The following is a 25,795-nucleotide window of genomic DNA, read 5'->3' on the forward strand; positions in this document are numbered from 1 at the left end:
TTAATTATTTTTCTTACAGTAACATTTGTTTACAAGTTCTGCATGTATTCACTGCTGATGACCTGACTTATATTTTGTATTATTCAATTATTATTACTGTATTATTAAATGTATTTAATTATAATATATGTTTTATAGGGCAAGTGAAAATCTGTTCCAACTGGGATAATCAGAAAAAATCCTTAGCATTTAGCCCAGTATAAGTCTGAAATTTCACTCATAATGGTCTTAAAAATGTCTTAAGAAGTCTTAAATTTAACTTGGTGAAATTTCCAGAACCCTGGGGTTAGGTGAACTTTAAGTTACTGCAGACACAAAGCTAAACTCATTCTGATCTAGTTGCCACCAAACCCTTTATCATTATTATTAATAACACAAGCTAAATAAAACAATGAATAAATCAGTTTAACTGCAAAAACACACAATTATACATTAGAAAAATGTGAACCAAATTGTAATTAAACTGAAACTGTATAATATAAGAATAAAATCAATTAAATCCTAATATTAATCTAACTTAATGTACTACAATAGCTCAGATTAAACATATAAGTATAAGGCAGTAATTATATAGTGATTATATATTGATTACTAGAGTAAAGATACATTTTTTTGGCAATTTATTAGTGTAGTTTTCTTAACTGTGATATTTAACAGCAATTTCTGAATGGATTCTGTCCCTCCTAACCTTTTTTTTGTAAGTGCATCAATTAAATAATCAAACAATTAGGCTGAAGAGTGATTAACAGTGGGAAATGAACAGCAGAATTAAACTAATATTCAGAATATTGTTTAAGTGAGCAGAGCCGGTCTCTGTGGTATAATGTGATGAACACTATAATACTGCCGTAATGTGCTGTGTGTGTGTGTGTGTGTGTGTAGGGTTGAGCGGGTCACAGCAGCGTCTGATGTGCAGATCACAGGCTCTCCATTAACCTCCTGATGGACAAGAGTCTGGGAGAGAGAGAGAAAGAGACCTGCCTGAGGGAGAGAGAGATGAGAGATGAGATTATCACATCACATTATTACAATTAGATAAAGTTTTACCAATAAAAAACTGAACACACTCCATGCACTCCGTCCTTGCACGAACGTAACAACAAAGCAGAACACAGCTCTTCTTCTACAACTTTAAGCAACTCATTTAAATAGTTTCTAACTTTAAAAGATCAAAAATTCATTCATGATTTTAAATACCTACTAATATTCTGGATTTGACAAGTTTTGAGGAAACACTTATTTGTGTTTTGTCCCGATAATTTTCTAGTGACATAAAGAGCCATTTCTACTTAAAATAAAAAAAATGATCAACTAAACAGAGAGAAAGATTTATTACAGTTATCTTATTTTTTTCAAAATTCATATATTATTATATATTACAATTTCCTACATGCCGGATTTAGACATAATTTCATATACAGTTGAAAATAATTACAAAACATAAACAAATGATTAAAAAATGTTTAAAAAGATCATCATACTATAGTAAAGTACTTCAATTAATCTGTGGTGATTCTACAGTTGCTATGGTAACACAACAACTATAGTTATTAATCTGTTGTGGTGATTCTACAGTTGCTATGGTAACACAACAACTATAGTAATTAATCAGTTGTGGTGATTCTACAGTTGCTATGGTAACACAACAACTATAGTAATTAATCTGTTGTGGTGATTCTACAGTTGCTATGGTAACACAACAACTATAGTAATTAATCTATTGTGGTGATTCTACAGTTGCTATGGTAACACAACAACTATAGTAATTAATCTGTTGTGGTGATTCTACAGTTGCTATGGTAACACAACAACTATAGTAAATAATCTGTTGTGGTGATTCTACAGTTGCTATGGTAACACAACAACTAAAGTAATTAATCTGTTGTGGTGATTCTACAGTTGCTATGGTAACACAACAACTATAGTAAATAATCTGTTGTGGTGATTCTACAGTTGCTATGGTAACACAACAACTATAGTAATTAATATGTTGTGGTGAATCTACAGTTGCTATAGTAACACAACAACTATAGTAATTAATCTATTTGTTGTGTTGCCGTATAAACTGTAGAATCACCACAACAAAGTAATTAATTAGTTATGGTGATTCTACAGTTGGTATGGTAACACAACAACTACAATAATTAATCTGTTGTGGTGATTCTACAGTTGCTATGGTAACACAACAACTACATTAATAATCTGTTGTGGTGATTCTACAGTTGCTATGGTAACACAACAACTACAGTAATATAAACAAATGACCCAATACTGCAGTTTTCTCCAGCTGTAGGGTATATTATACTGCAATACACCACAGTTTACTGTTATACTACAGTATTTATTAGTTTATCAGTTCACTACAGTTATTACAACAGTATACTGAAGTATTCATTAACAAAGAGCTGTAGACACTATAATATCTATAATACACTTGAATGTAGTATAATTCAACACACTATATAATATACTATACATTACTTCGCAGGTTTTGTCTGAATTTTCTAATGTAAGTTCTTGGTTAATAAGTCATTGAAATAAATTAAGTAGTCTACTACAATTTAAACATAAGTAAGAGAGAGAGGGAGGGAGGGAGGCAGAGAGAGAGAGAGATGATGAAACTGATAGTGCTGTATTGTGTGGGTCAGAAACAGAGGCTCATTGTCAGTCTTCTCTGCCCCCTGCACTGCTAATTATGTGCTGTTCCCCTCCGTTCGTCCATCTCTCCATCTCTCTCCTTCATCTCCATTCTCTCCAGCGCTGCTTCCTGTGGCTCCAGATCTCCTCGCTCTCCTTCTGTCCATATAATCCCGCATCTACAGCACTGCTCACTCCACAACTAATGCACAGAAAACATACAAAACACACTTTTAAAGGCACGGTCAGCTCACTAAATGAAAATTCACTCACTATTTACTCTTTTTCCACTTGTTTTAAAACTTTTATGAGTTGAACACAGAGACAGGTATTTTGAAGAATGCTAAAAACATGTAAACACTGACTATCAAATACTCTGGAAATCAATGGTTACAGGTTTACAGAGGTTAACAGAAGAAAGAAACTTTAACCGGTTTGAAACAAGTAAAGGGACAGTAAATGATGACAGAGTGTTCATTTGTGGGTGAACTGTGCCTTTAAGTATTTGGCTTTCTCTATTTGCAACATGTGTTATAAAAGACTGCTTCATAAAATGAGTTGTTTCTCCACTTCAGCAACACACACACACACACACACACACACACACACACACACACACACAGACACACACAGACACACACACACACACACACACACACACACACACACACACACACACACACACACACACAGAACATAATACATCTATTACTCTCTGTGTCTACTACTCAGGACTTTGTTCTGTTTATATTCCATTTACACATATTTTTAGCACTTTACAACTGAAAATTGTTGACTGTATCTTACGATTTAAAAAAAGAGGCATAAAATCTCTTCTATAAAAAACATTAATTCGAATAAGTCAACAAAATCAGCTCGAATTGAAAACCTGGTTTTACAGTTCGGTTCTAGAAAATCTGTGAATTTCTATCAGAAAGTGCAGTATTTCTACAACCCCACATAGAAATCTGATTACAATACACATATTTTCAAAACATATTAGCTATATTTTTATATATTGTATATAATCATGTATGGTTATAAATGAACATATAATTAGCAAATATTTCCATTGATATCAGATTTCTACACAACACAACTAAACTGATCATCACCACAACAAGACTAAACTGATCATCACCACAACATCACTAAACTGATCATAACCACAACACAACTTAACTGATCATCACCACAACACGACTAAACTGATCATCACCACAACACAACTAAACTGATCATCACCACAACACGACTAAACTGATCATCACCACAACACGACTAAACTGATCATCACCACAACACGACTAAACTGATCATCACCACAACACGACTAAACTGATCATCACCACAACACGACTAAACTGATCATCACCACAACACGACTAAACTGATCATCACCACAACACAACTAAACTGATCATCAGCACAACACAACTAAACTGATCATCTCCACAACACAACTAAACTGATCATCACCACAACACGACTAAACTGATCATCACCACAACACGACTAAACTGATCATCACCACAACACGACTAAACTGATCATCACCACAACACGACTAAACTGATCATCACCACAACACGACTAAACTGATCATCACCACAACACAACTAAACTGATCATCACCACAACACAACTAAACTGATCATCAGCACAACACAACTAAACTGATCATCTCCACAACACAACTAAACTGATCATCACCACAACACGACTAAACTGATCATCACCACAACACGACTAAACTGATCATCACCACAACACGACTAAACTGATCATCACCACAACACGACTAAACTGATCATCACCACAACATGACTAAACTGATCATCACCACAACACGACTAAACTGATCATCACCACAACACGACTAAACTGATCATCACCACAACATGACTAAACTGATCATCTCCACAACACAACTAAACTGATCATCACCACAACACGACTAAACTGATCATCACCACAACATGACTAAACTGATCATCACCACAACACGACTAAACTGATCATCTCCACAACACAACTAAACTGATCATCACCACAACACGACTAAACTGATCATCACCACAACACGACTAAACTGATCATCACCACAACACGACTAAACTGATCATCACCACAACACAGCTAAACAGATCATCACCACAACACGACTAAACTGATCATCACCACAACACTACTTAACTGATCATCACCACAACACTACTTAACTGATCATCACCACAACACTACTTAACTGATCATCACCACAACACAACTTAACTGATCATAACCACAACACAACTAAACTGATCATAACCACAACACAACTAAACTGATCATAACCACAACACAACTAAACTGATCATCACCACAACGCAACTAAACTGATCATCACCACAACGCAACTAAACTGATCATCACCACAACGCAACTTAACTGATCATCACCACAACACAACTAAACTGATCATAACCACAACACAACTAAACTGATCATAACCACAACACAACTAAACTGATCATCACCACAACACAACTAAACTGATCATCACCACAACACGACTAAACGGATCATCACCACAACACGACTAAACTGATCATCACCACAACACTACTTAACTGATCATCACCACAACACTACTTAACTGATCATCACCACAACACAACTTAACTGATCATCACCACAACACAACTAAACTGATCATAACCACAACACAACTAAACTGATCATCACCACAACACAACTAAACTGATCATCACCACAACACAACTAAACTGATCATCACCACAACACAACTAAACTGATCATCACCACAACACAACTGAACTGATCATCACCACAACACAACTAAACTGATCATCACCACAACACAACTTAACTGATCATCACCACAACACAACTTAACTGATCATCACCACAACACAACTAAACTGATCATCACCACAACACGACTAAACTGATCATCACCACAACACAACTTAACTGATCATCACCACAACCTGACTAAACTAATCATCATCACAACACAACTAAACTGATCATCACCACAACACAACTAAACTGATCATCACCACAACACAACTTAACTGATCATCACCACAACCTGACTAAACTAATCATCATCACAACACAACAAAACTGATCATCACCACAACACAACAAAACGGATCATCGCCACAACACAACTGAACTGATCATCACCACAACACAACTAAACTGATCATCACCACAACGCAACTTAACTGATCATCGCCACAACACAACTTAACTGATCATCAACACAACACAACTAAACTGATCATCACCACAACGCAACTTAACTGATCATCGCCACAACACAACTTAACTGATCATCAACACAACACAACTAAACTGATCATCGCCACAACACAACTTAACTGATCATCTCCACAACACAACTTAACTGATCATCACCACAACGCGACTAAACTGATCATCACTACAACACAACTTAACTGATCATCAACACAACACAACTAATCTGATCATCAACACAACACAACTAAACTGATCATCACCACAACACAACTAAACTGATCATCACTACAACACAACTTAACTGATCATCACCACAACGCAACTAATCTGATCATCAACACAACACAACTAAACTGATCATCACCACAACACAACTGAACTGATCATCACCACAACACAACTAAACTGATCATCACCACAACCTGACTAAACTAATCATCATCACAACACAACAAAACTGATCATCACCACAACACAACTGAACTGATCATCACCACAACACAACTAAACTGATCATCACCACAACACAACTTAACTGATCATCTCCACAACACAACTTAACTGATCATCACCACAACACAACTAATCTGATCATCAACACAACACAACTAAACTGATCATCACCACAACACAACTGAACTGATCATCACCACAACACAACTAATCTGATCATCAACACAACACAACTGAACTGATCATCACCACAACACAACTAAACTGATCATCACCACAACGCAACTTAACTGATCATCGCCACAACACAACTTAACTGATCATCAACACAACACAACTAAACTGATCATCACCACAACCTGACTAAACTAATCATCATCACAACACAACAAAACTGATCATCACCACAACACAACTAAATTGATCATCACCACAACACAACTTAACTGATCATCACCACAACCTGACTAAACTAATCATCATCACAACACAACAAAACTGATCATCACCACAACACAACAAAACGGATCATCGCCACAACACAACTGAACTGATCATCACCACAACACAACTAAACTGATCATCACCACAACACAACTAAACTGATCATCACCACAACCTGACTAAACTAATCATCATCACAACACAACTAAACTGATCATCAACACAACACAACTAAACTGATCATCACCACAACCTGACTAAACTAATCATCATCACAACACAACAAAACTGATCATCACCACAACACAACTAAACTGATCATCACCACAACACAACTTAACTGATCATCACCACAACCTGACTAAACTAATCATCATCACAACACAACAAAACTGATCATCACCACAACACAACAAAACGGATCATCGCCACAACACAACTGAACTGATCATCACCACAACAAAACTAAACTGATCATCACCACAACGCAACTTAACTGATCATCGCCACAACACAACTTAACTGATCATCAACACAACACAACTAAACTGATCATCACCACAACACAACTTAACTGATCATCACCACAACCTGACTAAACTAATCATCATCACAACACAACAAAACTGATCATCACCACAACACAACAAAACGGATCATCGCCACAACACAACTGATCATCACCACAACACAACTGAACTGATCATCACCACAACACAACTAAACTGATCATCACCACAACGCAACTTAACTGATCATCGCCACAACACAACTTAACTGATCATCAACACAACACAACTAAACTGATCATCACCACAACGCAACTTAACTGATCATCGCCACAACACAACTTAACTGATCATCAACACAACACAACTAAACTGATCATCGCCACAACACAACTTAACTGATCATCTCCACAACACAACTTAACTGATCATCACCACAACGCGACTGAACTGATCATCACTACAACACAACTTAACTGATCATCACCACAACGCAACTAATCTGATCATCAACACAACACAACTAAACTGATCATCACCACAACACAACTGAACTGATCATCACCACAACACAACTAAACTGATCATTACCACAACACAACTTAACTGATCATCACCACAACCTGACTAAACTAATCATCATCACAACACAACAAAACTGATCATCACCACAACACAACTGAACTGATCATCACCACAACACAACTAAACTGATCATCACCACAACACAACTTAACTGATCATCAACACAACACAACTAAACTGATCATCGCCACAACACAACTTAACTGATCATCCCCACAACACAACTTAACTGATCATCACCACAACATGACTAAACTGATAATCACCACAACACAACTAAACTGATCATCAGCACAACACAACTAAACTGATCATCAGCACAACACAACTAAACTGATCATCACCACAACACAACTAAACTGATCATCACCACAACACGACTAAACTGATCATCAGCACAACACAACTAAACTGATCATCACCACAACACAACTAAACTGATCATCACCACAACACGACTAAACTGATTATCACCACAACACAACTAAACTGATCATCAGCACAACACCACTAAACTGATCATCACCACAACACAACTTAACTGATCATCACCACAACATGACTAAACTGATAATCACCACAACACAACTGATCATCAGCACAACACGACTAAACTGATCATCAGCACAACACAACTTAACTGATCATCACCACAACACAACTAAACTGATCATCACCACAACACGACTAAACTGATCATCACCACAACACAACTAAACTGATCATCAGCACAACACAACTAAACTGATCATCAGCACAACACGACTAAACTGATCATCACCACAACACAACTAAACTGATCATCACCACAACGCAACTTAACTGATCATCACCACAACCTGACTAAACTAATCATCATCACAACACGACTAAACTGATCATCACCACAACACGACTAAACTGATCATCACCACAACACAACTAAACTGATCATCAGCACAACACGACTAAACTGATCATCACCACAACACAACTAAACTGATCATCAGCACAACACAACTAAACTGATCATCAGCACAACACAACTAAACTGATCATCAGCACAACACGACTAAACTGATCATCATCACAACACAACTAAACTGATCATCACCACAACACAACTAAACTGATCATCAGCACAACACAACTAAACTGATCATCACCACAACACAACTTAACTGATCATCACCACAACGCAACTAAAGTGCGCACTAACTAAACTAAAGATACCTTTAACTGGGACTTAAGTACACTCAGTGCACAAATGATCTTCTTCTTTTGTGTTTATGTCTTGTTTTCCGGTACAAATATTTAAGCATTTATAATTACTTAAGAAGACAATTTATTGCAAAAGTAAAAAATACTGCCAAAAATCCAGAGTTTATTTCAAAAAGCACAATTCTCTGTCATAGAGTGAATAAATTACCATACACATATACAAACCTATACACATTATAAGAGATAAACACAACATACACGTATTTTGACACACAAACATATACAAAAATACACAGACAAACAAACATACACGCAAATACACACTCTCTCCCTGATGTAAATACATGTGTATCGTCATCTCTGAGCTCTGAAGTGTGTGTGTGTGTGTGTTTGCTTCAGTCTTTTGTAAGGTTTCAGAGACAGTAGTGCTGTAAATCCCTTAAGCTAAAAAATGAAGTCAAACGCTGAAGTTGACAGAGCAAATGTGACCTTCATGCAATGCTCTCAGACACTTCTCTACTTCTCAGACCCATCTAGACTTTATTTACAATTAATCTTACATTCATATCAAACATGATAAGCTGAAAATTAGTTGTTTTGACCCACTAAAAAATGTAAAATACTTAATAATTAAAAACTAAATAAATAAATAAAAAATATACATATACTTTCAGAATAAGTTCAGCTGTCTGTAAAATGTGGTAAAAGTTACTGCTAAATGCATTCATGATTAATTAGAATATACTTTTATTATTTTATTTTATTATGCACTTATGATATACTTATAACGATGTATTAATATCAACACATATTGAAGGATGTTCCATTTGAGTGTATTACGTACTTTAAAATATATACAAGTTTATAAATGTACAATAATACACATGGGAGGTACAGTGGCGCAATGGGTAGAAATGTCGCTGGTTCCAGTAAAGGTCACTGGTTCCAGTCCAGTCAATTTGGCATTTCTGTGTGGAGTTTGCATATTCTCTCCGGTTTCCCCCACAGTCCAAACACATGCGCTATAGGGGAATTGATAAACTAAATTGGCTGTAGTGTATGAGTGTGAATGAGTGTATGGGTGCCTCCCAGTGATGGGTTGCAGCTGGAAGGGCATCCGCTGCATAACATAAAATAAATAAATGTAGAAACACAACAGAAGTGCTGAAACTTTAACCAGATTTTAAAATTTGACAAATGTAGAAAGCAGGAATAAAATCAAGAGTATTTCAGGGATGTTAGAATAATGAGATATGAGGAGTCGTTCATCTCAAACTGCACATTTCACAGCACTAAAGCAGTTTGTTATGAAGCGCTCCTGTCTGTGTGTGTGTGTGTGTGTCGGAGTGATTTCTCATCCTCTCTGTCTTTCATCTCTCTCTCTCTCTCTCTTTCATCTGTCCATCCGTCCTCCACAACGGCTCCTTTCATTCGCTGGCTCCGCCTCTTCACCGCTGTAATTCAATGTTCCCAGAAAAACACATGATTGGAAAGTCAGTCACTCTTTACTGCCACACACACACTCTTCCTCAGAGTCTTCCTCAGCACACACACACACACACTTCCTCAGAGTCTTCCTCTGTACACACACTATTCCTCACAGCCTTCAGATTCTGTCAACACACACACACACACACACACTCTTCCTTAGAGTCTTCCTCAAAACACTCAGTTGCTTAGTCTTCCTCAACACATATGATGATGATGTGCAGTATTTTTGCTAAAACATAATATTAAGTAGGGGGCGGGGTTTTATTTTGGTATGATGATCTATTCTAGCTGAAACTGAATATTGAGTAGAGGGGCGTGGTTTAATTTGGTATGATGATGTATTCTACCTGAAACTGAATATTGAATAGGGGGCGGGGTTAAAATTGCTATGCTGTATTCTGGCTTAAACTGAATATTGAGTAGGGGGCGGGGTTTAATTTAGTATGATGATGCATTCTAGCTGAAACTGAATATTGAGTAGGGGGCGGGGTTTAATTTAGTATGATGATGCACTCCAGCTGAAACTGAATATTGAGTAGGGGGTGGAGTTTAATTTGGTACGATGATATATTTTCAGCTGAAGCTGAATATTGAGTTTGAGGGCGTGATTTAATTTGGTATGATAATGTGTTCTAGCTGAAACTGAATACTGAGAAGGGGGCGGAGTTTAATTAGGTATGACAATGTATTTCCAGCTGAAACTGAATATTGAGTAGGGGCGGGGTTGTATTGTGGTATGATGAATTTCCTGCTGAAACTAAATACTAAGTAGTGGGCGGGGTTTTATTTCAGTATGATGATGTATTTTTACTGAAACTGAATATTGAGGGGGTTTATTTTAGCATGATAATGTATTTTTAGTGAAACTGAATATTGAGTAGGGGGTGGGGTTTAATTTGGTATGATGATGCATTTCCAGCTGCAGCTGAATATTAGGTATGAGGGCGGGGTTTAATTTGGTATGATAATGTATTCCAGCTGAAACAGAATATTGAGTAGGGGGCGGGGTTTAATTTGGTATGATGTATTCTAACAGAAAATGAATATTGAGTAAGAGGGCGGGGTTTAACTTAGTATGAAGATGCAATCTAGCCTAAACTGAATATTAAGTAGGGGGCGGGGTTTATTTTAGAATGATAATGTATTTTTGCTGAAACTGAATATTGAGAAGGGGGCGGGGTTTAATTTGGTATGACAATGTATTTCCAGCTGAAACTGAATATTGAGTAGGGGCGGGGTTGTATTGTGGTATGATGTATTTTCAGCTGAAACTGAATAATAAGTAGAGGGCGGGGTTATATATAGTTATGATGAATTTCCTGCTGAAACTAAATACTAAGTAGTGGGCGGGGTTTTATTTCAGTATGATAATGTATTTTTACTGAAACTGAATATTTAGGGGTTTAATTTGGTATGATGATGCATTTCCAGTTGCAGCTGAATATTGAGTATGAGGGCGGGGTTTAATTTGGTATGATGATGTATTCTAGCTAACACTAAATATTGAGTAGGGGGTGGGGTTTAATTTGGTATGATGATGTATTTCCAGCTGAAACTGAATATTGAGTAGGGGGCGGGGTTTAATTTGGTATGATGATGTATTCTCACTAAAAATGAATATTGAGTATGAGGGCGGGGTTTAACTTAGTATAATAATGTAATCTAGCCTAAACTGAATATTGTGTAGGGGGCGGGGTTTATTTTAGAATAATAATGTATTTTTGCTGAAACTGAATATTGAGTAGGGGACGGGGTTTATTTTGGTATGATGATGTATTTCTAACTAAAACTAAATATTGAGTAGGGGGGTGGGTCTTATTCTAGAGCTCCACCTGTCATCTTTCCCTCACAGCAAACTAACAGTTTGAAATCTAAGCATAAAGTATATCTAAGCATATTTTGGCCAAATCAGACAAGGGTGAGCTAGCAGAGATGTGTGAACTTAGGCTTTAATGAACAATCCATCACACGTCGCAAAAAATAGAATCTGTTTTCAAAATAGAAACGCTGCAGATTGTTAGGACAAAAACTCCTTTAAGCATGAAAAAGACAGCTATTATTGTGTGTCAGAGTGTCACTTGTAAGGGCCCAGTGTTATGAACAGATGAACCACATCATTAGACTCACTGATGGCAAAACTGTTGTGGGTTTTATAAACAAAGAGACCAATTAAACAGAGAGAAACCTCACTGTGAACAGGCCGGATGTGGATACAAATGGTAAATACAAAGATAAACATTTGTATTTACACAATATATATGTATGTGTGCTGTGCATTTTTATTATGTATCTTTCTATATAATATAGTTATCTAGATAATAAAGTTGACGATAACAAAGTTGACGATAACTAAGTTGACAATAACATAGTTGACGATAACATAGTTGACGATAACATAGTTGACAATAACAAAGTTGACAATAACAAAGTTGACGATAACAAAGTTGACGATAACAGAGTTGACAGTAAAGGAGTTGACAAAAACAGAGTTGACGATAACAGAGTTGACAATAATAAAGTTGACGATAATAAAGTTGACAATAACAAAGTTGACGATAACAAAGTAAGACAGTAAAGGAGTTGACAAAAACAGAGTTGACAATAACAGAGTTGATAATAATAAAGTTTACGATAATAAAGTTGACGATAATAAAGTTGACGATAATAAAGTTGACGCTAATAAAGTTGACGGTAAAGGAGTTGACTATAACAGAGTTGGTGATAATAAAGTTGACGATAACATAGATGATGGTAAAGGAGTTTACGATAATAAAGTTGACGATAATAAAGTTGACGATAATAAAGTTGACGCTAATAAAGTTGACGCTAATAAAGTTGACGATAACAGAGTTGACGATAATAAAGTTGATGATAACAGAGTTGGCGGTAAAGGAGTTGATGATAATATGGTTGACGATAACAGAGATGACGATAAAAGAGTTGACGATGAAACTGTGGTCACACTAGAGTTTGATCTTGCGAAATTTGTGTTCATGCTGCGAAAAGGGGTGGGATTAAACAAGATGATTAGACATTTTAAAAAGCGAGTGATTGGTCCATGTTTTAACTTATGTCCAGAGAGGTCAGGTTTTGATCCTCGATTTGTCTCACGCAGCCAAGTGATGCGATTTTGCAGGTCAGAGTTCACCAAGCCTGAACTTTCCGACGCAGCAATCTGCAAAACGATGCACGACCTTGCGTTTCCAGTATAATGCATTCGCGTGCGTATAAATGGAAGTCTATGAGGAGAAAAGTCCAGTGTGACCGCAACTTGACAGAGTTGACGATAACAAAGTTGACAATAACAGTTGATGGTAACAGTTGACGATAACAGAGTTGACGATAACAGTTGACTATAATACACTTGACGATAACAGAATTCACGGTAACAGAGTTGATGATAACTGTCAGGTGTCTGTGTTGTTGTTCCATGTCCTCTGTGTTTATGTCATGTGATCTTCCCTCATGTTTCCATGCTCCATGTGTGTTTGTTTGTATCATGTGACCCCTTTATTCTAGTTCCCACAGTTTGTTAATGTGTCATGAGTTTCACCTGCGTCTCTCCCCTGTATGTAATCAGTTTAATCCTGTCTCTTGCATTTATAGTCCTGAGTTTGTTTAGTTCGTGGTCCAGTGTTACACGTCCTACCAAGTTGTCTTCACCCCATGATTCCTCTGTGTCGATGTTCCAGTGTTTCCAGTGAATGCTTTGTAAATAAATATGTGTTTTGATAATTCCTGCGATCCTGTGCCTTTGTGAGAGAGCAGTTGTGACAATAACAGAGTTGACGGTAACAGAGTTGATGGTAACAGAGTTGATGATAACAGAGTTGATGATAACAGAGTTGATGATAACAGAGTTGATGGTAAAGGAGTTGATGGTAACAGAGTTGATGATAACAGAGTTGATGGTAAAGGAGTTGATGATAACAGAGTTGATGATAACAGAGTTGATGGTAAAGGAGTTGATGGTAACAGAGTTGATGATAACAGAGATGATGGTAAAGGAGTTGATGATAACAGAGTTGATGATAACAGAGTTGATGGTAAAGGAGTTGATGGTAACAGAGTTGATGATAACAGAGTTGATGGTAAAGGAGTTGATGGTAACAGAGTTGATGATAACAGAGTTGATGGTAAAGGAGTTGATGGTAACAGAGTTGATGATAACAGAGTTGATGGTAAAGGAGTTGATGGTAACAGAGTTGATGATAACAGAGATGATGGTAAAGGAGTTGATGATAACAGAGTTGATGATAACAGAGTTGATGGTAAAGGAGTTGATGGTAACAGAGTTGATGATAACAGAGATGATGGTAAAGGAGTTGATGATAACAGAGTTGATGATAACAGAGGTGATGGTAAAGGAGTTGATGGTAACAGAGATGAGGATAAAGGAGTTGATGATAACAGAGATGATGGTAAAGGAGTTGATGATAACAGAGTTGATGATAACAGAGGTGATGGTAAAGGAGTTGATGGTAACAGAGATGAGGATAAAGGAGTTGATGTAACAGAGTTGATGGTAAAGGAGTGAACGGTAATGGTGTTGACAGTAATAGAGTTGAGGATAAAGGAGTTGACGGTAACACAGTTGATAATAACAGAGTTGATGGTAAAGGAGTTGATGATTACAGAGTTGACGATAACATGAAAACAAATGTAAATTAGACTTAATTTTTGATGATAATTGAAGCTGAATGTAATATACAAAAGGCAGAGACAGACAAAAACGGTGATAGTTGAGTTTTTGAGTTCATATTTTCAAGACAAAATGTCCCTAAATACACATACAAACATTATTTTTAGAGAGTTTGTGGTATTATTAAAAACTCTTTCATTAAGTTTTTTTTTTGAAGGATAAAAGGTTTATATTGCAAAATGTTCCTGCAAAACCATGTATCACATAACATCAGAAATTTAAGATTGCACTAACCTTATAAACATTATGAAAATAAAAACACTTTATTTTTACTAAATGTATTTCCTAAAGGCTGACTATTCTCTGCCACAGAGAAATGCTTCGCTGTATTTCCTATTATCTATTTCTTCTGGAAAACATCTTGTTTCTTTTAGTTTAGTCTGATAATCGTTTTGTAAATGTAAAACTGCTGTGGTCAATATTATTAGCTCCCTTAAGATATTACTTTATCTCAATTATCTCCAGAACAAACCACTGTTGTCCAATAATCCCCCTAATGTGCCTAATTACCCTAGTGAAGCCTTTAAATGTCACTTTAAGCTGTATAGAAGTGGCTTGAAGAATATCTAGTCTAATATTATTTACTGTCATCATGGCAAAGAGAAAATAAATCAGTTATTAGAGATGAGTTATTAACACTATTATGATTAAAATGTGCTGAAATATCTTCTCTTCATTAAACAGCACTTGGGAAATATTGAAAAAGAATTATAATTTCACAGAAGGGTGCATCATTTTGTCTCCATCTGTGTAGAAAATCTCTTTTCCCATTTAATTTGCCTCGTCTATGACCCATTTGTTGACATGAGAGCCAACGCACAGAATAATGAAGAGAGAATCAGAATATACACGTGGTTTGTTGTTAGTGTTTGGCTGGATGAGAGGAATATACACTAAAGCAGCAGGTAGACAATGAAGAGAGCTGAAGATGAGGAAGAGGAAGACTCAGTTAAAGTGTTTATTCATCTGTAAATGAGGAACACAAAGGCTCTGGTCTGCTTGAGCGACCCAAACGTAGACCCACTGAATCTGAGACGCTCACAAGAACACAGATCGGGTTACTCACTCGCTAGAGCACTTGCAGAATTCTCTCGTTTTCCTACAACTCAAGCTGTTTAAAACTTATCTCTATTCATTTTTAATCATATTTCTTTTAATGGTTAATTTATTTCTGTAATTCAGAAGTGCACTCTAAAAACTGCTGGGTTGTCTTTAGCCAGTGTTGGGTTAAATATAGACAAATCTGATGTTGGGTACATTTTATTTGTTACAAGGTTTGTTTTAATCATGCCACTTCAAATTAATTTTTTGACCCAATGGTTGGGTTTGTCCACATTTACCCCAATGTTAAGTTAAAACAACCCAACATATTTAGAGTGCAACTGCCTGAAATCATGCATTGAAATCAGTTGAATGAATGAAATCGATTGCATTAACCATTTCCCCTCGAAATCCATTTCATACTCTCAAATGAACAACGCTATCATTTGTAAAGTATGAACCAATCACAATGGTTGGGTTAAAACAAATGTAAAATGTAGAGGCATCACTAACAACACCCTAGCAACCACTAATATCACCCTAGAGCCACTCAGAAAACCATAGCAACAGTATCAACCCCAACTACAGCAACTATTTTGAAAACCCTAGCAACCCCTAATGACACTCTAGAACCATTCATAAGAATCAACCAAACAATAGGACATGAGCAACTACACTACATGAGCAAAATCACTTTACTACCGCTGAAAAGGTCAAAATAACCAATCAGCAGGTTCTAGCAACCTGTAAAATTGCCATAGTACCACTTAAAAGACCCTAGTAACACAACCAACCCCATAGAAACCACTCAGAAATCCCTACTCCCTACAACAACTTTTATCAGCAACTACTTTGAAAACCCTAGCAACCACTAATGATACCCTAAAACCACTCAAAACACCCTAGCAACATTTGCAAACCCAGAGAAATCCCTAGCAACAACTTATATCACCTCAGCAACTATTTTGAAAAACCTAGCTACCACTAATGTCACCTTAGAAACCTTTTACAAGAAGCAACTAAACAAGAGGAAGTGATCAACTACCCAAAAAGTCCTAGCAACTAATCAAAAGACTCTAGCAACTCTTATCGCCCTAGCAACCATTTAGAAAGTCAGAACTACCAGGCTCCAGCAACCCTTTAAATCACCCTTGAACCACTTAGAAGACCCAAGCAACACTATAAATTCAATAGAAACCACTCAGAAACCCTAGCAACAACTTATATCACCCCAGCAACTATTTTGTAAACCTATTATATAAACCTAGCAACTACCAATGACACCCTAGAAACAATTTATAAGAGCCAACCTAACAACAGAACATGATGAACTACTCAGAAGATCCTAGCAACCAATCAGAAGACTCTAGCACCACTCAAAAGGTCTGAACCATCCATAAGCAGGCTCTAGCTACCACTAAAATCGTGCTAGCACCACTCAGAAGACCCTAGCAACTACTAATACCACCCTAGAACCACTGAAAACACCATAGCAACATTATCAAACCCATAGAAACTAATCAAAAATCTTTAGCAACCACTTAAATCATCACATCAACTATTTTGAAAACCCTAGCAACCACTAATGACACCCTAGAAAACTTTTATAAGAACCAACCAAACAAATGGAAGTGACCAACTACTTAAAAGATCCTAGCAACCAATCAAAAGACTCTAGCAACCACTAGTATCATCCTAGCAACTACTCAGAAGTTCAAAACAACCAATCAGCAGGCTTTAGCAACCACTAAAATCACCCTAGCACCACTCAGAAAACCCTAGCAACCACTAATACCACCCTAGCAACTACTTAGAAGGTCAGAACAACCACTCAGCAGGCTCTAGCAACCACTAAAATTACACTAGAACACACCATAGCAAAAATGTCAACCCCATACAAACCACTCAGAAGTCATTAGCAACCTCTTATATTACCCAAAAACTATTTTGAAAACCTTAACAACCACTAATGACACCCTAGATACCTTTCATTAGAACCAACCTAACAACAGGACAACCTAACAATCAGAAGACTCTAGCAACCACTAATATCACCCTAGCAACCACTCAGATTTTCAAAACAACCAATAAGCAGGCTCTAGCAACCACGAATGCCACAATAGAACCACCCAGAACACCTTAGCAACCCCATAGAAACTACTCAGTAGTCCCTTGGAATCACTTATATCGCCCTAGCAACTATTTTGAAAACCTTAACAACCACTAATGACACCTTAGATACCTTTCATAAGAACCAACCAAACAATAGGATAACCCAACAATCAGAAAACTCTAGCAACCACTAATATCACCCTAGCAACCACTCAGAAGTTCAATACAACCAATAAGCAGGCTCAAGCAACCACTAATACCACCCTAAAACTAGAACGACTAATATCACCTCAAGCAATCAACAGAACCTAGCACCACTAAGAAGGCCTTAGCAACCCCTCGGAAAGCCCTAGGATCACTATTCAAGGCTTCTTTAGAGACAATGGCTCTGTCTGAATTTGCATACTTCCTAGTATGTAGTATGTAAAGACCGTATGCAAGCTGAGTGCTAGATCTGAATACATCGTATTGTCATAGGCTGAATGGAGTATACACTAACCTGAGCATTATTCAGCCGCAAGATGGCGCCAAACAGTCAGAAAGAGTGTATAAAAGCCAATAAACATGATCAACAGTAAACTGACTGATTGTCCCTCTTCACTACAGAGCAATCAGCAACAATCAAGAATGCATGATTATATGCTGCCATGGCTGTGCAATCAATAAATGTGATTATAATGGAAGTCAATGGGTCAAAAACAGCCCCAAACATCACCAAAGGGGAGTCAATCTGACAGGGTATTGTTGAGTTTTTGGAAATATTCAAAGCATTTTCCCAAAATATGTGTCAAAACAAGATTTGTCACCAAAAATCATCCTATTTGTGGTCAAAATAACTCTTAAAATTCCCCAGAGCTGATGAAAACGACCCAACAGCACACACACGCTACAGTGTTTTCCTCTGGACAGACTGACTGGGCGATGTGAAAGCTCTCTGCACCTGTATCCATGTGTGGTGGGCTCCTGATCATTCATATATGCTCAGCGCTGTGAGAAACGGGCCTGAGAATCAGATGCTCTGCTCTCTGGATCAGCGTGACCTCAGAAATGAAGACGAGAGTCACAAGGCCGCGGCCGCCCGAGGGCAGAGACGTTTACGAGAGCGCAGAGACACACAGAAAGAGCCTTTTGTCGTCTGAATTCTTCCGCATCATTTTCTGCATTTCATCAGCTGTGAGTCAAACTCACCCACAAATCTCATTCCTGCCCGCTCTGTGTTTATCACATCACTCACACACACACAACTGCTCAAATACTGATAAAAACACACACACACACTCATAAATACACACACACACACACACACAAAAACAGACAACTGCTCAAATACTGATAAACACACACACACACACACACACTCATAAATACACACACAAGAACTCAAAAATGCTCAAACACTGATTAACACACACACACACACTCATGAACACGCACATTCTCATAGACACACACAAATACGGATAAAAACACAAACTATCATAAAAACATGCAAACAATGATAAACACACATTCTTATAAACACACAAATACTTATAAACACACATACATACACACGCACACACATTCTTAAACACACAAATACTTATAAACACACATAAACATTCTTAAACACATACTGATAAACACACACACACTGATAAACACATTCTCATAAACACACACATATACTGATAAACACACACACACACACATTCTCAAACACACACACACACACACACATTCTCAAACACACACATATACTGATGAACACACACATGCGCAAACACACACACACTGATAAACACACATTCTCATAAACATACACACAAATACTAATAAACACACACACATTCTCAAACACACACATATACTGATAAACACACATTTGCACAAAAATGCACAAACACACACACACTGATAAACACACATTCTCATAAACAAACACACACATATACTGATAAACACACACACATTCTTACAAACACACACTTGCACAAACACACACTGATAAACACATATTCTCATAAACACTCAGAAACTCACACAAATACTGATACACACACACACACACACACACACACACAAACACAGATAAGTACTCAAAACCACACAAATGCTCATAAACACACACATACACACTCATAAAACAACACAGACACACACACACACAAACTCAAACACTCAGATGCAAAAATAAAGGCATACGCTCAAACACAAAAAAACAGTCATGAAAACACACAAACACTGATAAACACACATTCTCAAATACACATATATATTCTTATAAACACACACTAAATGCATACACTCTCTCATAAACACACAGACAAATACTGATAAACACACACATTCTCATAAACACACACACACACACACTAATAAACACACACAAACTCAATGCACAAATGCTCATGAATACAAAAACGCACGCAACACACACACACATTCAAAAACATGCACAAACACTAGTAAAACACACACACACACACAATATACTTATAAACATTATGAACACATACACACACACACAAATACTGATAAACATAGACACACACACACACACTCAAACTTGCACATATATGCAAACACACACAGAGATTCTCATGAACACTTGTAAACTGAAGGCTTGATCATAATTGAGAGTAGCAGATATATTTGAGTCTAAATGAAATAATCTCATCATTTATTCAAACATATTTGCTGCTCTACTCATAACCCTGTGTGACTCTCTTAAAGAGACAGTTCACCCAAACATGAGAGCTGCAAACCAGTAACCATTGACTTCCACATTAAGCAAACACTATGGTAGTGGATGGTGAAGGCTGGTCTATACTCCTGCGTGGAGTGACCGGTGTGACCCACAGCACCTGCCTTGTGTGTAGTCCAGCATTTATACTTCCGCGTGCTGTTTGTGTTGCTCTGCAATACACTTCAGAAACACTAGGTGGCAGTCGGTGCTTGTGTTCCTCTGTGTCGAGTGTCTTTGCTGGTGTTCTGTTTTTCTGAACGCTTCCTGAATGTACAAGTAGCTTAAACTCACAAATTTTGTGGTGGGAACCGGCGGACGTGCAACAACTTTAACCATGAGGTAAACACCAAACAACCGTCTCCATCTGGAGCTCCTTCATGGAACTCCACACTTGTAGACTCTTGCTCCATTGGATTTGCGTGGCTCTCGGTCTCGTCCACACTAGTCACAACTACCAAGCTGACCAATCACCAATCCGAACCACCCTCGGTTCCTCAGCTATTTGGTACAGTCCGCCTTGCACACCTAACCCAACGCACAACCATCTCCATACCTGCTCTGCACCTTACAGGTTCCCGTAAACCTCACTCTTCACTTGCTCACTTTTCTCCCTGCCTCACCCCCCTCCCCCCAGTCTTTAGTTTGAGCTGACCCCCTTAGAAAATCTCCCGGATTTTACGATCCGAGTATTGGCAGGTATGGCGCAGGCTGCTCCAGGAGCACACACGTACGCTTGACACATAAGTATCAAACTATCTTCTTTGGTGTTTAACGGGAGAAATAAACTCTGGGACCACTTTTAGATTAGTAAACAGGCGGTACATTTGCCGTTTTGGTTTGCATGATCCCTTTAACTCCATTTCACAGACTCTGCAGATGTTTACAGATGCTTTATTCTTGTCTGAATGCGGCACAGATGCGTGTCAGTGCGGACTGCTGGACTCTTAAATCAATCAGACTTCACTTTAAATGAATTTAAAAGGTTTGATAAAAGCTGACAGTGATGTGTTTGATGCTCCAGATCTGCAGGAGTATCTCTCTCTTTAAATATCAGTCATTTTGCTCAACGTTTTGTTTAACATGCTATGAGGTGATTGTTTTATTGTTAAATAGTTTTCATCCAGAGACGACACAGTGCCTCAACAACACACAGTATTTCAATGAGAACAGTTTAACAATAAAACAATCACCAAACGGCAAGAAGGTTGCTGGTTCAAGCCTCGGCTGGGTCAGTAGGTGTTTCTGTGGAGTTTGCATGTTCTCCCTGCGTTTGAGTGGGTTTCCTCCGGGTGCTCCGGTTTCCCCCACAGTCCAAACACATGTACAGATGAATTAGGTAGGCTAAAATTGTCCATAGTGTAAGAGTGTGTATGGATGTTTCCCAATGATGGGTTGCAGCTGGAAGGGCATCCGCTATGTAAAACATGTGCTGGATAAGTTGCTGGTTCATTCAGCTGTGGCAACCCCGAATTAATAAAGGGATTAAGCCGACAAGAAAATTAATGAACAATCATTTCATTAATTCAGTTTCCTTTAACTCAGTCCCTTATTTATCAGAGGTTTCCACAGTGGAATGAACTGCCAACTATTCCAGTATATGTTTTACGCAGCGGATGCCCTTCCGAAAATAAATCATACCAAAATAACACCAAGCCTACAACTCAATATTCAGATTCATCTAAAAATCCAATATCATACAAAATAAACCCCGCCCCTTACTAAATATTCAGCTGCAACCCAGTACTGGGAAACACCCATACACACTCATACTCTACAACCAATTTAGTTGATCAATTACCCTATAGCACATGTGTTTGGACTGTGTGGAAACCAGAGCACCCGGAGGACACCCACACCAACATGGAGAGAGCATGCAAACTCCACACAGAAACACCAACTGACCCAGCCGAGACTTGAACAAGCGCACAGCCTGATTTTGCCAAGTGCTAGCTGCCCTGAGACCAACATTTTTTATGATGACCCGGGGACAACAACTCCATCAGCCAATCAAATGTTTAATTGTGTTTGATAGCTGGACACACTGTTAAAACCACAATTCAATGTGTTATCCTGTTTTAATCTGAGCCAGAAAGTACATTAGAGCACAACGTTAGACTTGTGTGGACAGCTAATTAGGCTAACTTGTCGATGCTAAATAAAGTTAATGTTTGCTAAGCTGGAAAATAGAGCAAATCCATAAACAAATATTAATTAAACAAACATTCTGTAGCTTAAATTGATAGGAGAAAAGTCATGGTCTTATCTTTTCACTTGTCCTCTTCACTGGTAAAATGCAGGTGTGTGTGTTTAATTTTGCAGGCTTTGCAGAGGGGCACATAATGATGACATCATGACATTTGATTGGCTGATGGAGTTGTTGTCCGCGGGTCATCATAAAGAAATGTTGGTCTCAGGGCAACTAGCACTTGGCAAAATCAGGATGTGCTTAAAGCAGCAACCTTCTTGCTTTGAGTTGACAGGCGCTACCCACTGCGCCACCGTGCTGCCTGATACAGTTTACTATATTAATATATATTTCATCATTACAGTTTAAGGGAAACTAATGGCAAATGCTTGGAATGTACCTGTAACTCTGGAGTCTCATACAGAACAACATCAAATAACATGATGTGTGCTCTTAATCATCACTACAAGCAGTGCACACTACCTGACTAAAGACTTGTGGCGGATCTCAGGTGTAAGATCAACAAATAACTGGACTTCTAGTTGATCATGTGGAAAAGTGTCAGACGGTGGATTCATGGGTCATCTGTTGATCTGCATCCCAATCATCACCAATACTGCAGAAGACCTACTGGAACCAGCATGGACCAGGATTCTCATAGAAATCAGTCAAGTTTGGTGAAGGAAGCATCATGGTTTGGGCGAGAGTGAATGGCAACATCAACAGCCTGAGGTATCAAGACATTTGTGCTGCCCAAAGCACAGGAGAGGGACAATTCTCCAGCAGGATAGCGCTCCTTCTCATACTTCAGCCTCCACATCAAAACTCCTGAAAGCAAAGAAGGTCAAGCTGCTCCATGACTGGCCAGCCCAGTCACCAGACATCAACATTATTGAGCTGATGAAGGAGGAGGCGTTGAAGATGAACACAAAGACTCTTGATGAGCTCTGGGATCCTGCTGAAGGCTTTCTTCTTCATTCCAGATTCAGACTTTATTAATCAGTGATGTGAGTCATGTCAGAGATGTATGGATGCAGTCCTCCAAGCTCATGATGGAGTCAGACACAATATTCATTCTGTCTCCACTGCAGCAGGACTTTATATTCTATACTGGACATTCAGTGATGAGACTTTAGTCTAAGCAGAGTCAGACCGCACTGTCCTAATCAAATCAGTCAACATCAAGACTTGATCAGATTTATTGAGCTCAAATAAGCCTCATCCTTTCATAGAAGACACTTCTGATACTGAATGATCAACTAGAAGTCACATTATTATTTGATGTTCATAAAACTTGAATAGGCTGCAAGGCTTTTGTCAGGGAGTGTAGATGATTTAACAAGCAAGCACACGTAAAATAAGATAACTTCAGCTGCTGTGTGTATATACTTACATATGTTTTCCAGATTTGCTGGAACAAAACAGCCAAACTCTCCAAAACATCTCCAGAAAAGCAGCGTAAACTGAATTAATTGCAGATAATAGTAATAAACGCTGATTATAAATCTCTTAAAGGAACAGCAGCATTAAGAAAAGCTTGTTTATGGGGTCAGAAAGAGGGTAGAAGGCATCGTAAAACACTCGATTAGAGCCAATAAAATGCTTGACTAATGAAATAAATCGATCTCAGGGACAGAAGGTTAAATATTTGCATGATATCAGCGGTATAAAACCCTCTTTCTGCTCTGTGGGATGGTTTGTGTGTGTTATTTTTCACGCCGTTATGAATTGCAGCGCTCGGATCTGACAAAGCTACTTTCAATGTATAATAATTGCAACTCAAGTGTTTCACAGCAAATCACATTAAAAGCCCTGATGAGCTCATTTATTGTGCTCATGATAATGGCCATCACATGATGAGTGTGTGTGTGTGTGTGTGTGTGTGTGTGTGTGTGTGTGAATAATGGATGTGTTTATGTGGAGTAATGCTCTCCGCTTCACAATCCCAGCAGGACAATTACCAAATTTAGTGGATGTGAATCAAATACAGGCCATCTGCCTTTAAAGACATCTACACTGAATTAAACACTCTGAGATCAACTTAAAAATATTACATCAGCTTGCCACATCTTAGTAGGTTCAGCTGAATACATATGACTGTAACAAGACGAAGCTATTTTATAAGTTTTATAAGTCAAACACATGTAAAACACATGCCATGAGCCATAATTATCAGTAATACTGTACATTTTACAGCATTTTTTGCAGGGCAAAGCCATATTCCTACGGTGTACAGAAGATATCAGAGAACAATTTAACATATTAAATTATATAAAATAAAATAAAAACTGTTATAAAACTGTTTCTGGAGATGATTTTTTTTACTTACCTAAGCCACAAACCTACTATGTAGCTATCAGAGAACATCAGTATTGAATCACTGCAGTGTTTGACACCTTTAAAGACCCTACAGAGCTTTCTTTAGCATCACAATA

General features: G+C 37.7%; 1 long non-coding RNA gene across 1 annotated transcript in view; it reads right to left on the reverse strand.

The window, feature by feature from the left end:
• Positions 1 to 1,310: 1,310 nt before the first annotated feature.
• Positions 1,311 to 25,795, reverse strand: part of LOC141381079 (uncharacterized) — a 38,065-nt gene continuing 13,580 nt past the window's right edge. The window contains exons 2-3 of the long non-coding RNA XR_012400685.1: positions 2,078 to 2,839; positions 1,311 to 2,027 (exon numbers count right to left, since the gene is read on the reverse strand). This is a non-coding gene — a long non-coding RNA (uncharacterized lncRNA). The remainder of the gene's footprint in view (positions 2,028 to 2,077; positions 2,840 to 25,795) is intronic.

Source organism: Danio rerio, chromosome 3 (assembly GCF_049306965.1).
Source record: "Danio rerio strain Tuebingen ecotype United States chromosome 3, GRCz12tu, whole genome shotgun sequence".
Classification (NCBI taxonomy): Eukaryota; Metazoa; Chordata; class Actinopteri; order Cypriniformes; family Danionidae; genus Danio; species Danio rerio.